At 41.8% G+C, this 14,951-nt stretch overlaps 1 protein-coding gene across 23 annotated transcripts in view; it reads right to left on the reverse strand.

The window, feature by feature from the left end:
• large1 (LARGE xylosyl- and glucuronyltransferase 1) overlaps nt 1–14,951 on the reverse strand; it is a 193,164-nt gene that overhangs the window by 61,242 nt on the left and 116,971 nt on the right. The window contains exon 1 of one of the 23 annotated variants that reach the window (XM_061806406.1): nt 6,384–6,971. The exons of the other annotated variants lie outside the window; for them this stretch is intronic. The gene's annotated coding sequence lies outside the window, so the exon portion shown is untranslated. Of the gene's footprint in view, nt 1–6,383; nt 6,972–14,951 lie in introns of those variants that run through there. 23 annotated transcript variants of the gene reach the window in all.

Here is a 14,951-nt window from a genome sequence, read left to right on the forward strand (position 1 = left end):
TGTACTCATTTGTTTAACCACCATGTGGTGTGCTGACCCTCTGATCTATGAGCAGCTTGCTATCTGACAAACTTTATTTCATTTTGCCTTCAAACTGCATTCATCATACCCGCTAAAATATCAGCCTTCATCAACAGACGGCGGTTTACGGGAGTCGCCTGGGAAACAATTTCTGCCATGAGCTAGCCTCACTGCTACAGTTTGTCTTCTAAAAAGTGCACCATTTTGATGAGATACTTTCAACTTGGCCGCCTCACTGTGCTGACATATTGTATCACTGGCACTGTGGATAGATGAGCGTACAGAAAATGAACATCTATTTGAGACAGAGGTAAACAAGTTACTCAGAGCAAATAAGTCATTTGTTATGTTTAGCAGGAGATGCAAGCTCCTCTCGGACACTGCTGGGAATTCAATGCGTCCACATGCTTGGCACGGAGGGGAAAAGTGAGTACAGAGAATAAATACTGGCTTTATTGTGATTCAAAGTTAGCTAATTCAAATACGTGCTTCCTATTTGGGCTCATATTGAACTTTGTCACTGTTGAGGAGAGCGGAACAGAGGCAACATATGTCTGTCTGACTTGGCTAACGTTCACGTTGACACTCTTCCAATAATTCACAATACTAAGTGGGGTCCAACTCCCAAAACACACCAAGCTTCTGTTTTTATCATAGCATCAGGTGCAGGATCCAGTGGGTCACTTTTCCAGTCAGCCACAATGTAAGCAGACCGTCATGGCCAAAAATAAATTAAATTCCTCTCATCAAACTGGGAGTTCACACCGGGTAGAGTGAATCACAACACATATGATGTCATGGGTTAAAATAGTTAACTGGTAGTTAGTTAATAATCCAAAACTGGCAGAGCGGTGATCGGAACCACAGCCCGTACACATGTAATGGCTTGCGGGATCGAAAATTAACACGTCCTGCACATTTCTGAGCTGATTCATGGAAAGCTGGTCCAATAAAAGAGAATAACATGGGAGCCAAAAAAAACAGCTCGGTAAACGGTGGCCGAATGACTCTTATAGCACAGAATGATCGAAAAAGTTGGCACATTCTGTCCAATCTGAATGTCAGGGTTGGAATTCAGCAGCACCACAGTGCCACTGGAGAGTGCATAGTCATAAATGTAAAATATCGTTCCAACCTCTTGAGGAAAAATGATCCATCCACATCAAAATCAAATCATGATCTACCAAAATCAGCTAAATGTAAAGTACATATCTGGACGAGCTTCAAAAACTAGCAAAATGGCTAAAAATTATTAGCATTTTGACACATTCATCTAATTCCCTATTTGGCGATGAAAAGCACCGAGATAATCCCAGGATCATAGAGTCAAAGCCAAAGGTTAATAGGAAAGCAGCCACAATAGAGGATACCAGAAATAACTCTGGCCACAATCCTTACTGTGATGCAAGTTGAAATCATTAAAAAGAAAACTGGAACGCTCATCACACCTGTGTGCAGTGCAGTGCTTCACGGCCAGCTTTATGTACTGAAACTTGGCTTCAAGAAATGCTGCTGCAGGCATACGAGTGCCACGAGTTGTAGCTTTATTTCAGCCTCCCCTCCAGCTCCGCTAGGCATGGTTTGAATAGAAATAAACGTGTGAATATAATTACGTGAACACTGCATTCAGCACAAAAGCTTTGACGGCATTTGTGTCAAACAAAGGCAACTTCGGGTCGATCCTAATATCTTTCGCGCCACAAAGCCACTTTCAAATTTCACAATTGAAAGCTAGGAAGTAAGATTAGGACCAGGAAACACTCTTGACAAATAAACTTTACATTTTCATGAAGGACTGTGATAACCTACAAAAGGAAAAGATACATCTTTGTTTAGGGTCAGAGCAAAAAATAAGCAAAGTCTGAGAATCTCCTCTGCACTTAATATTGGCAAATTAGTGTGCTGTACTTGCATGAAAGTGTTATTCTATTTTTTTTTAATAAGCAATGACAGATAAGATTTAGGTTTCGGAGCAAGAAGACTTAATCCCTGCTCGAGTTCCAACTACAGTATCTTGCAAATAATGTGATGCGAAATCCTAGGTATGAACTCTGCAGATGAGCATCATCATCCATTAGTCCAACAATTAATTAAGATTTTTTTTTTTTTCAGTTGTGCAGAATTGATTGTCGATTAAACCTGGAATGGAGTAACTGATCTTGCTGCATCCACGGACCACAAAGACTTTCGAGGCGGGACACCTCTCGGCGGCACAAATCGGCTTCCAAACAGAGCGGGAGTTCAGAACATTCAGAGAGTCTCCCATCAGACTGAGCCAATTTTCACCAATTTTCACAATTAAAAAAAAAAAAAAAAAAAGATCCTGCTGGAGACGCCAGACTCCAATCACGAGGTACTCAGTAACTAATATTAACATAATTAGTCATTAGTAACTATAATAGCTATATTTTATTCCATCTCTATCTGAAATACGGCATTGTAATGACCATTTATATCATCCTGAGTTTGCTCAGAGGTACGGGTCCTGTGCACATAATATTGCAGCCATGATGAGATGTGCTCCCAACGCCCAGTCGGATGTAGCCAGCTCCGGGCTATGGAACGCGCTCAAAAGCCTTCTTCTATCAGACAACGCTATCCGTTTAAATTAGATTCGTCTGGCTGTCATAACAGATAATGTCGTACAGATAGCTAAACTTTGATGTGGACGCTTCAGCATGTGGCAATAACAGCGGGGGGAAAAAATCATCGTCGTGTGAGATATGCAAAATTATGAAAGGCAAACGCTTGGACGCAAACGGTGCTATATTTTCTGTACGCCTCTTAGTGGTGTCTCTCGCGATAGTGATAGAAATCTGGTACGTGCGATAAATCCAGTGAGGGACATGCTATCATGCAGTTCCAATTAACTCTGGTAAATGACTTGTTTATCATCTCACTGCTCGCCGCAGTCGCACTAAACCACCAAACAGTCGGAAGGACAACGCGGTGAGGGAAGCCATATTGTTTGCACATTTTACATTAGCGCTACTTCGAAAGTTATATAACACAAATGTCAAACCTACAGAAATACCTCAAGTCAGAAATTAACAGCAGAGACATAATTAGAGCTAACCAGCTAATTAAATGCCGCGCGGTGACGTGGTTTTTCAGGGGAGGTCAAAGAGCTCCATGGGCTTCATTTTCCGAGGCTTCTCTAGCAAGGCCGCATCAAGTTGCGAGCCGTTCACAGTGATTACGTGGTGATGAGTGCATCACTTGAAATGTGCCTGTTTAATGCCGCCCGGGCATGAACAGGGAAATCAATGAAGCAGTGGACAGAACAGGCTTGTTTGCTGTTCGCCCATACATCCCCGTGAGAGTTGGGATACACTCTCATTAATGAAGACAAACAGAAATAATATGGACAAGTAATGCAGATAGACTGCACAATGTAGGAATGGAGGAGGAGCGAGGGGGGGGGGGGCTAGTTCCTGACTATCCTGAGGTGACTGACCCCTCTGAAAAAGTGTCCAATAATTCACTAAGTTGGGTGAAACTTCAATGCGTTTCCAATATACAGTAGCCTTATGTACTGAAACGAGCCATCCATCAAAATCAAATCATTATCGACCAAAAATCAGCTAAGTGCGAATTACATACCTGGACAAGGTTCAAAAACTAGCAAAATGGCTAAAAATTACATTGTCAGTTGGTGGTTACATTTGAAAAGCCCATCTGAAAATACCAGGACAATTTCAGATACGTTGCCTCTGACAGCAGATATAAAATATGCACAGCGCAACCTTCAAAAATCAATATTGTCAACATTTTCAGGTAGTAGGTTACGCCGGAATTAATTTTGTACAGAACTTAGACTGCAAGCCACCAAAAAGGTAAGGGAGTGTTTCAAGATATGAAAAATATAAAAGCTGGAACTCCAAAGTTGATTTACCCAAAAATGTATTCTTTTCACATCTGACATCAAAAACTGAAAGTCTCAAAGTTCCTTAAAAAACAAAGTAGGGGGGAAAAAATTGCATTTTACGCTGGCCGGCCAGCTGCCAAATGTTTCAATACGATGCCGTTGAATTTATCTGCAAAGCAACTTCTGTCATTGAAGTTAATAACCATCATTAGAATAATATAACAACGCATACGACATATAGCGCTTTTCAAGCCACACCAAGCCACACATTACTCATTCGCTCCGCAGTCACAGTGGCGGTAAGCTACTTATGTAGCCACAGCTGCCCTGTGGCAGTCTGACGGAACTGTGGCTGCCACTCTGCTCCTGCAGCCCCTCTGACTTAAAAGAAGGTTTAAAGACTGAGTGGGAGGGGTACAAAATCTTCACAAAAAAAAAAATAGAAAAACAAAAGAAAAAGATACCTTTCCACTGACTGGATTGAACAAGTTCAAGGTGGTTCTGGATTTTGTCACAAGTCTGCTGAAACATTCCGGCAAGAAATCTCTTATTCAAACAATGATTCATTGTTCAGTCAACACAACTATATAATAGTGTGACGCCGCTTATGCGCTGTAATACAAAAGCAATTATTTTTGCTCCAAATCAATAGAGAATGTGATAACCCGTAAAAAAAAAAAATGAAAACATTACCTAGGGGTCAATACAGAACTCATTTCAAAGACGACTAACTCCGGACTAGCGAGCAACACATAACCGAGAGTCTCTGTTCGCTTTTAATCACTAATTGGAGTCCTACAGTGTAATTGCTTTTCTGGGTAAATCATATGACTGCTGAAACCATTGGTGTATTAATTATGAAATGTGTTTTCCAGTTGCTCTGAATGTCATTCAGAAGAATGAAGTGGTGTTCCCACGAAGAACATTAATTTAAACCAAGTAAAATGAATCCGCACTGGAGAAAACCATTTTCGAACCAACAATTGTAGATTATATGATGCTGAAAACAGGAATCACCAGTTGAACAATGGGTAGGTTTGACAAAAAAAAAAAAAAAAAAACAGTACAAATATGAAACACCTTGTATGACGCTGACTAACAAATGGCTTGAGTTTAAACGTATGTGGCATTTTTTTTTTTTAACATGGTATTCGGCATTCACTCCATCAACTGCATCAAGTTTTTTTTTTCCACAATCGTGACTCACACTTTCTACCACAACACATACTTTGTTTGAACCATACATGTACACACAATCAAAGTGACAGGTTGAGCGTCAACCCTTGAATCTTTATCTTCTACTTGAATTCTGTGCTGATCTCAAATCCGAAGTGATGCAATGCTGCCATCTCCAGTGATCTGTCGGTCATTACGTGTCGTTTACAAACCTGAATTTCACAGACACGCAGGGGGAGACCCTCTTCAAAGCAGACCCTTTGAAAAAGCGACTTCTTGACAATGCATACGTCGATGGCTGTAAACGGTTGGAATCCAGTTGCCCAACTATCGCAATGAAGCAATTAAGTAACGATACTTCAAGACAAATGGTGCATTCAGAATATTTATCATCCTCTAAAGAAAAAACAGTCCTGCAGGACAGTGAGCCACATAGATGTGACACTGTTCCCTGTTTGTGTTGATGTCTGTATTATGCTGTACTTCCCCACTGGTGGCCAGAATACTTTAATCCAAGGCAAACATACACAAAAGAGGCACAGCGTGGGCGCTAAGAGAATAAATGCATTTGAATTCATGTTAACAGAGCCAAATGACTTGAGGTACGAGCGTTTCGAGTTGGCAGCCTAGTCACGGAACAAATTGAACTTGTCAATATTGCTTGAAATCAATGCATCACCGTATTTGGATGTGCACAATAAAATGTCAATTTGCCAAATAATAATGAACGCATATCGTCAAATTATTGTTTCAATTTATAATTGACCTGATAATGGTAAACTAAAACTTCAGGTGGTGTGAATACCAGCATGTAGAGTTATTAGATTAATATGTCAGTAGTAACAATTGTGAATTTTAATTGATTGGATACTCGACTAAAGTAAATATCAAGCACTTGTGCCACTTGTAAGATGTGTATCTTACAAGTGCCCTTTTATGTAAGATGGTTATTTAAAAAAAAAAAAAAACTAAAAAAATAAAGGTCTGGTCGTAAAATGTACAGTGTACATTTTTTTAAACACTCTTTAAAAAGGTATCCAAATGGTGAAGACGTCCTCCACAGATGGCTGAATGCATTCCGAGTGGGACAGCTGGCTGAGCCCGTGTGTTGTTTAATTCCCCCCTCACTGTGTTCCATTTACTGGTTCGTGGAGGTTTTGGTTAAGATGAAGCCCAAAAATGGGCACGCACGGGTTTGGACTCTGCAAGTGGAACAGAAGCTCAGCCCGAAATAACGCAAGGGGGGGGGGGGGGTGTTACTGCCGAGGTAAGGTCACAAGAGCTAATAGCTCGCGAAAAACTGCGGATTTGAACTCACCTGATGCGGAGAGCCGTCGAATCAAAGACAGCCTGGAGTGGTATTTAAAAAAGAAAAAAAGAAAAGAAATGAAAGAACGCAAGAAAAGCCCACGCTGCTTCTTCTGCTGCTCCTGGCGAAGATCTATGTTGCCCTCATCACAGTTCTTGCCGTGGAAGACTTTTTTTTTTTTTCCCCCACCCTCTCTCTCCCTCCTCTCCTCTCTCTCCTTCTCCACGGGATGCTGTGGCAGTCACAACCGGCCGACCGGCCAGCCTCAGTTCACGGCGAGGCGGAACGGCGATGTGTCCTCCGTGGAAAGATTGAAATCTTAAGACGGGCACATTCAGTCCCATTAAGAGTGGCTGGACTTGATTGCAGCGACACTAGCGTAGTCGCGGGCATTGGGAGCTAGTAAAAAAAGAAAAGACAAAAAAGCATGACGAACACTATGTGCACACGCAAAAAAAAAAAACAAAAAAATCCCTCTGACGTCTCCTATTGACTGTACGTGAATTTAATCTTCCACGGCGATATTTTGTCATCCCCCTTCCAGATTGTGCCCGAGTTTTCGGCCTCAACACAGCAGCTCTTTCTTCCTGCCAGGCAGCCAGCAGCCAATCACAGCGCCGCGTTGGCAGAAGGGAGATTGGAAAGCCAGGAGTGGATTTTCGGGATTGGAGTGCGGGGGACCGTCGCTTCATGTACATACATCGACAGGGCTGTCTTTTTAAGTACACTACTGTACATGTCACACACAGGAAAGGGATTACTTGCCACGTATTTTTTCTCGCAGCAGGAATACAACCACTGGTGGCCTAAAAAAAAATAGGCTATTAATAGATAAAGCACTCTTTTTCTTTCGGCTTGTCCCAATTAGGGGTCGCCACAGCGTGTCATTTTTTTCCCATCTAAGTCGATCTCGTGCATCTTCCTCTCTAACACCCACAGTCTTCATGTCCTCCCTCACAACATCCATCAACCTTTTCTTTGGTCTTCCTCTCACTCGTTTGCCTGGCAGCTCCATCCTCAGCACCCTTCTACCAACATACTCACTCTCTCGCTTCTGGACACGTCCAAACCATCGAAGTCCGTTCTCTCTAACCTTGTCTCCCATACATCCAACTTTGGCTGTCCCTCTAATGAGCTCATTTCTAATCCTATCCAACCGGCTCACTCCGAGCGAGAACCCAAACAACTTTCTGGTACCTCAAGTTCTGCTTCCTGTTGTTTCCTTAGTGCCACCGTCTCTAATCTGTACTTCATGCCCGGCTTTACCACTGTTTAATAGACTTTGCCCTTCATCCTAGCGGAGACTCTTCTGTCACATAGAACACCAGACACCTTCCGGCAGCTGTTCCACCCTGCTTGGACCAGTTTCTTCACTTCCTTACCACACTCACCATTGCTCTGGATTGTTGACCCCAAGTATTTGAAGTCGTTCACCCTTGCTATCATTTCTCCCTGGTGCTTCACTCTTCCTCCACCGCCCTTCACATTCACGCACATATATTCTGTTTTACTTTGGCTAATCTTCATTCCTCTCCTTTCCGGTGCGTGCCTCCATCTTTCTAATTGTTCCTCCGCCTGCTCCCAGCTTTCACTGCATATCACAATATCTGCGAACATCATGGTCCAAGGGAAATCCAGTCTCACCTCATCTGTCAGCCTATCCATTGCTACCACAAACAGGAAGGGGCTCAGAGCAGATCCCTGATACAGTCCCACATCCACCTTAAATCCTTCTGACACACCTATGGCACACCTCACTGCTGCTCTGCTGTCCTCATACATGTCCTGTACTATTCTAACATATTTCTCCACCGCACCAGACTTCCGCATGCAGTACCACAGTTCCTCTCTTGGTACTCTGTCATAGGTCGACAAAGACACAATGTAGCTCCTTCTGACCTTCTCTGTACACTTTGCAGTAGTCCACATGCAATCAAGTGAAGTAATTATCTACTACTATGTGCCTACCTGCTGACTGACCACCCAACCTTCTGTATCTATTGGTTAATCCAGTTAAATGTCAAACTCAAAGCCCGCAAAAGTAAACCGAGTGTGTCAACTTCCACGATTCTTCCTTTGCTCTGAGGGAAAACCGTAACTACAGTTTGATGCCACTCCAGGCTGTGGTCAATGGATCAACCAATACCAACGGGAAAGCCAAAAAAAAATCTCCATCTGTATATCTGTCTCCATCCACGAAGGCATGCCCACCCATCAAAATATCCCGCAATTGATCCGTCATCCAGAAAAAATAAAAGAATACAGGTGGTGACATCTCACGGTTTATTACAGTGACGTGACATAAACCTCCAATGCACGACATATCTGTCGTCATCACCAGGCCTCAGCAAATAGTCCAACCGCGATGATGCTAATGGAATCCAGTAGTGCCGCTCTCCAAAAACAATGACATGCAAGTACACATTGATACAATTTCCAGTGGCCCGGAATGTTTTTGCAGTATCGCCTAATTGTTGTCATGAATGCTTTTGGTGTTTTTATTCACGCATTGTCACCGAGTCATCATCTCACAACTGGAAAGTTTGAGCCCCCGCAATCATTATGTAACGTAGCACGCTTGAGTAAGACATTGAACCCCCAAGTGATTCCTCATGCTGCACCATCAGCGAATGAATAAGATCTGTATTTGTTTCCATGGCAGCGTACACTATTATGACGGTTATCATAATGCGCGAACCAAGCAGCATTGTAAAAGCTTCCGTGAATACCTTGAAGGGAGGAAGGCATTGTCGACATGAAGTTTGTTTATCGTTTGAGTGGGCCAGTTGAAAACATTTGGGAAGCAGTCCAGTTTAAAAGGGGACATGCAGTCTCATGCACTTGAAACCACTCCTAAGTGACTCGATTCTCTTAAAAGTACCCCAAAGATGAGAATAAAAGGACACGTCACCTGCTCTGTAGCAGTGAGGCGGAAGTGCAAAAAAAATAATATTCCACCGCCTTTCGTTTTTTTCCATGTTAGCATACAACTAAGTGCACATATATTTATATATATATATATATTTGTATATTTTATATTTTTTATAGCTAGGTTGTTGTAGCTAACGAAAATTGCCACAGTGTCCGCTGGGCTCTGTAACATCCGTGCACAATTCCTCGTTGATATAAAAGCCTATTCCACCGCCTTTTGTTTTCTGTGTAAGCATACAGGTAAGTGCTCCTCCTTCATGATTTCTGTCACATTGAGTAAAAGATCAACGGCAGAATACTGCGCCATTGTGACGCAGTCCTGAGTCCCATGATGTGTGGATGCCAGGAAGCCTAGTGGTCAGTCTAGGCTTGATGTGCTGTCGGTCGCGTCTTCAATAAATGCAGTTAGAAACATAATGTCGTCCACCTTTCCTATGTATGATTAACAGAGCTCAGGGATCGAAAGTGGCCGCCGTTCGAGGCGGCACAACGGGTGACGTCACGTGAAAACAACCCATTGGCACACGAGCAATTAAAAAAAAAAAATCAATTTCCGTGTATCTATTCTCCCAAAATGTGTGGAAGTGACATTTGATCTGTTTCGATTTGTTTCAATTTCAACATTAAACAACTCGCTCTCCATTTTCACCAGCGACCTCTATTGCAACAGGTTTCAAATATCAACTTGGAATTTCCATCCTGATGTTTAGGAATCCACCTCATTTATATATTTTTTTTTTTATAAATTTAATGACAGCCAGGTGAGTTTGACTGAAGGCCTTCCATGAATATTAATAATTTATGTGAAGACCAAGGAGGCTGTTCCTTATAATGCGGCAGGCTGATTTGGTAAAGTTCCTGTTTTCTTTTGTTACATCTTTTCTCACCTATGATTAAAAAATATGTTCACGTTTAGCCTTTCTCCTCACCGCTGACATAATAAAAGCGTCTCATTCGAGATTCTAGGGAGGGGAAAAAAGAAAAGAAAAGTGATGAGTGGCGCTCCAGTCAAATGTATCTGAAATGTGATTACAGCGCCGTGCACATAATTAGCCAACACACAAAGGACGTTGAAATGTGACCCCGAGTGTTAAGACACTGATATGAGCGCACGCTTGGATTCATTTTTGCTTTCATCATTGTATTCTGTCATCAGTTCTGCTAAATGCACTCAGGAATAATGAGACTTTTTTTTTCTGCCTTTGAAAAACACATCTGCTAAAACAGAATATGCCACAGATAATTGGACTTTATAAAGGGATATTAATATCAGAATCAAGATCAGCTTTATTGGCCGAGTATGTACAAAAAAAGTTAAAAAATAGAAGGGTATTGTTAATCTATTTGAATCTTCTACTTCATAGTGGATTATGCAGCTGTATTTTATTATTGGTAAAAATGGTGATTTTTTTTTGGGTGGTATTTGGTGCAAAAAGTTTCAGACATCATACGCTGACATCACAATACAAAGAAAAAGAAAGTATTTTTAATCCGAAGATATGACAAACCTTGACTGACCCCAACAATTAATGTATCTAAATCCTGTCACTTTTGAAGTTAGTGTCGAAGGTCAAATGTTTATTTTACTTTAATGAGCAGCATTTCCCCTCGTGATGGTTTTAATCTCGAGTCATTTTATTCCCACCTTTGATCAATTGTATCCCCTTTCTCTTAGCGTGGATCAAGTGTAACTCCACTTAGGCGAGGTTAAAACGGATGCTGCGTTACCGTGGGAAATCCACTATTTCAGGAAGGGTTTCTGCCGGATCTGTGGATGTGGGGCAATGACCTCGAAGTGCGAGCGGAAGGATCAGCGCTAACTGGCTGCAGAGACTACCTTGAAAGCTCCACTCCTGGCCATCAGAAGCTCAATTTTTTTTTTTTTTTTTTACTGCGGAGTCACCTAGAAACTGAAGTCTATTTTTACATCGGGAAATTAAAAGAACCTGGTGTCTGGTGCATTCTGCCATTTTTTGGATTTGACCAACGGTGACCAATAAAGCAGAATGCACAGGCACTGATAATCAAGCCGAATTGGGGCGCTTTACTAATTTCTGTTCAAAGTCAGCAAAAGTCCAATTGTCAGATGCCTCTGATGTGGGGTGCATTAAATGATTTTTTTACATCCTCGAGATTCGCCATACTTGATCGTGATTATTGTTATGTGAGTGCTGAGCAGTATTGTTCATTTCATTTGTAAAATACGACTAACTAAGCAACTCAAATGTGCTTAAGAATGATCACAAGAAAACATATTGGTGGGTGACACAAAGTCTCACTCCGCTTCGATATTCTTTAAGTAGGACCACATTTGGTCCCAAAAATGATCAATTATAAGACCCGCTCATTCTTCTTATCTTCCTCTCGCATTGAAATGTGCAGTCAATAACAAAAATCCATTTGCTGTCTGGATATAGAAGACGGAAAGACTCAATAAAAGACAAAAGGTAAGCAGAGCTGCACAATTCTGTTAGATGCACAGATCAATTAATGAGCGGCTGACACTCGATCGTTCGGACTGCAATGAGGGCTGGCGCATTTGCGTCTATATTTCTTGATCCTTAAGGTATTCTGACAAAACCATGTCACAGCAGTTATTAAGAACTGTTTTAAATTGGGAAGGAAAAGCACAATATAGTTTCTTATATTTGATGAAAAGACGTGTAGTATGCAATATGTCCCTTGCCCTAGCTGACCTCCGATATCAGAATTTTGGCCTGTTTTACTGCCGCTTTGAGTTCTTAAACAAAAATTACCGTGACCAGGAGTGGCATCTTTTGGCAACATGAGGAAAATGAGTCATTGTTTTGGATTTGATTAAATTTTACAGACAGGCTTAGCACTGCATTTATCCACAAAGCATATGATAAAATAAATGAGTCAGCATTCAAAAGCTCCTCATTTTTGATCATTCCCAGCTCTACATGGCTATGATTAACCCATCAAGGCACCCTGTGGTGAGGCTGCTGCTGAGCTGATACATGTTGAACATCATTTCAATTTTTTTTTTTTTTTTTTTTTAATCCTATGATGACAATTTAGCGGTAAGCTCACATAAAACATGGAACACGAAGGCACCGACCTTTTTGTGGCAAAGACGTGCGCATTGGACAATGCCACAGCTGCAACGCAGAGCCGAGGGATGCGCAAAATGAGATGGCTTGATGGAAGCTAATTCTATTAGTGTTCATTATCAGGGAACACAATGAGTGGGACACCCAGGTGATATATTACAGTAAACTAATGAGGCATCGCTGGATTGGAGCAGTGGTTTTGATTATGTTGAGATCAAGCACAGTCAGAAAAGTGATGAAACCGAAATAGAAGGTTTCACGGATCAAGTTTGAGATCGGGCATGGATCAAAAGAGTCAGCTCGGTGACACCTTGAGGTGGGTGTACTGTAATGATTGATGTGTAGATTGACCCATAATTGTATGGTCCGTGATTGAGTATGGTACACGCAGACTGTGTGGGAAGGCAGGACTGAAATAGAAGTTACATAGAAATGGAAGAACACATTCCGACTGAGGAAATTAAATCTTGGGTGATTATTAAATGCTTGGAGAAACATTAAATCTACAAGAGAGCGTTTCCACAAGGGCTGAAAAATTACATGGTCAGATTTTATAAGTTGAGTGGATCTGGAACGTATCCCCTGCGATGAAGTCATATATCCAAGAGACATGCTGTTCCAGCGGCAAAAACATTATTTGGATGAGGGGGTTCCTTCGCATAGGTGTCCACTGAGTACTGCACGTACAAGACACACGCGAGAGAGCTGTGTGTATAGTGCTAAAGCTGCCTCTCAGTGGAATTCGAAGTGCCATCCAGCCCAAATACAAAGCTGACGAGGAAGTGAACGGGGAGTTTGGGAACACAGATTACTCTGGAAGTGGAAGCTAGGTGAAAAAGAAAGATAAGGAGCTAATATGGGCCAGTGAATGCTGAAGATAGATGGGCTGAAGTGTTGCCAGTGTGCAAGGAGGAGGAAGAAAAAGGTAAAACCAGAACCAGGGAAATGATAACGTGCCAGATCATACCGGAGGGGGTTGACTGAACAAGCTCGCGGTGTTTGGGAGTGAAGGTGCTGTTGGGTGATAACTGATGGCAGACTGTCAAGAGGATGCAGGGGAGGTTTTCTGGTTGCAAAACAGACTGTGATGGATGATCATGTGGAAGGCCGTGCTTCTTTGGCATGAAAAATAGTGTTGGGATGCCGAAAATTGGAGTTCTCCAAAATGTAAAGGTCTTTCTGGGAATTACACTGGGAATGGATGAACCTGATTCGCCACAACCATATGAAATTGTCAGAAAAATTGTGTAACTTAAAAGACAGAGAAGATGAGTGGGGACAGCAGATGTCCCTGGGGTGTCCCCAGGATTTTGGTCTGTCAGGATGTTGTTAATCCATTGTCAGACAGGAGAAACACTAAGCCTAGAGAGGATTACCATGACGATGGAAGCTAGGTTCTTACGTACTGTGGGACCCCGTACGGTGTTGAGGAAGTAGTGTGACCCCTTGTTGTTAGCATAATCCCATCAAAACACACAATAGGACTAAAGAAAACAGACTTTTTGAATGGAGGGAAGATCTTTAGAGAATTCAGATTATGGAACACCAGAGGACTGGGTTGATTTAATGCAGTGTATTTTGGAATATACAGGAGTTTGTCGGTAGATGAATGAAGTAGCATGTAGTACATTAGCCAAGCTTTTATATTAGGGGTCCAGATTTAGATGTTATAGTCACACGGCGGCATATGTTTGGCATATAGTAAGCCAGCATCTACCATGTCAGAGAGAAGACCTCGCATACTGCACTCTCTGGTATCTTGGTCGTCTTGTAGAATTTAACATCAATATGTAAATATTGCTACAGCAATCGTCAAAAGGCAGATGACTTCAAAGAGTGTTTGGTCCATCATAGGCCTGCAATAAAAAATGTCTCCTGTAATAATCTTGGCTAAGATATGATGCTTCTGTCATGTGTTTGTATTGGAGTGTCATTAATTTGATGCTTTCCTGCAACTGATTTTGATGAAGCTAAATTTCTAATTCTGTGTGCATGCTGAAACACAATGATTTTATGTAAATGATACTGTATAGAAAATACAAATTTACATTGAATTAAATTAAAAAAATCAAATTAAACACCAGCAAATAAAATCAACACATACAAATATGCCAAATTAAATAAGCATACAAATACACACAAAAAATCTTTTGGGTAGTATATACTGTACATTTTATATTTGTGATTGATATTCAATCGGGAAAAAAAAACACATTTGCTTTGCTGAGGCCGCAATTCTGCTTTAAATCAACTAGATGCACAAGTCGATACCGTGGTCACGCATGTATGGTCTTTTCAAAGACTTCCCTCTCCGATCCCCCAGAACTCATCAAGGACAGAGGTGTCTATGACAGAGCCCACTTAAGTCTCTCCGCCGTATGCAAACCTCTCCACGGTTCTCAACGTGCTCTGCTTCTAAAGCCGAGAGAAGGCTACTTAAGAGGCGAACCTTCGACAAGTGGGCTAACGGTGCCACGCCAGCGCGACAGGGAAAGAAGGACATTGCGTCAGTGCCTTGGCACTCACTCCAAGTGTCAGTTGTCTCGGAGTGTCTACGGCGCAGGGGAGCAAC

The sequence above is a fragment of the Syngnathoides biaculeatus genome, chromosome 20 (assembly GCF_019802595.1).
Source record: "Syngnathoides biaculeatus isolate LvHL_M chromosome 20, ASM1980259v1, whole genome shotgun sequence".
Lineage (NCBI taxonomy): Eukaryota > Metazoa > Chordata > Actinopteri > Syngnathiformes > Syngnathidae > Syngnathoides > Syngnathoides biaculeatus.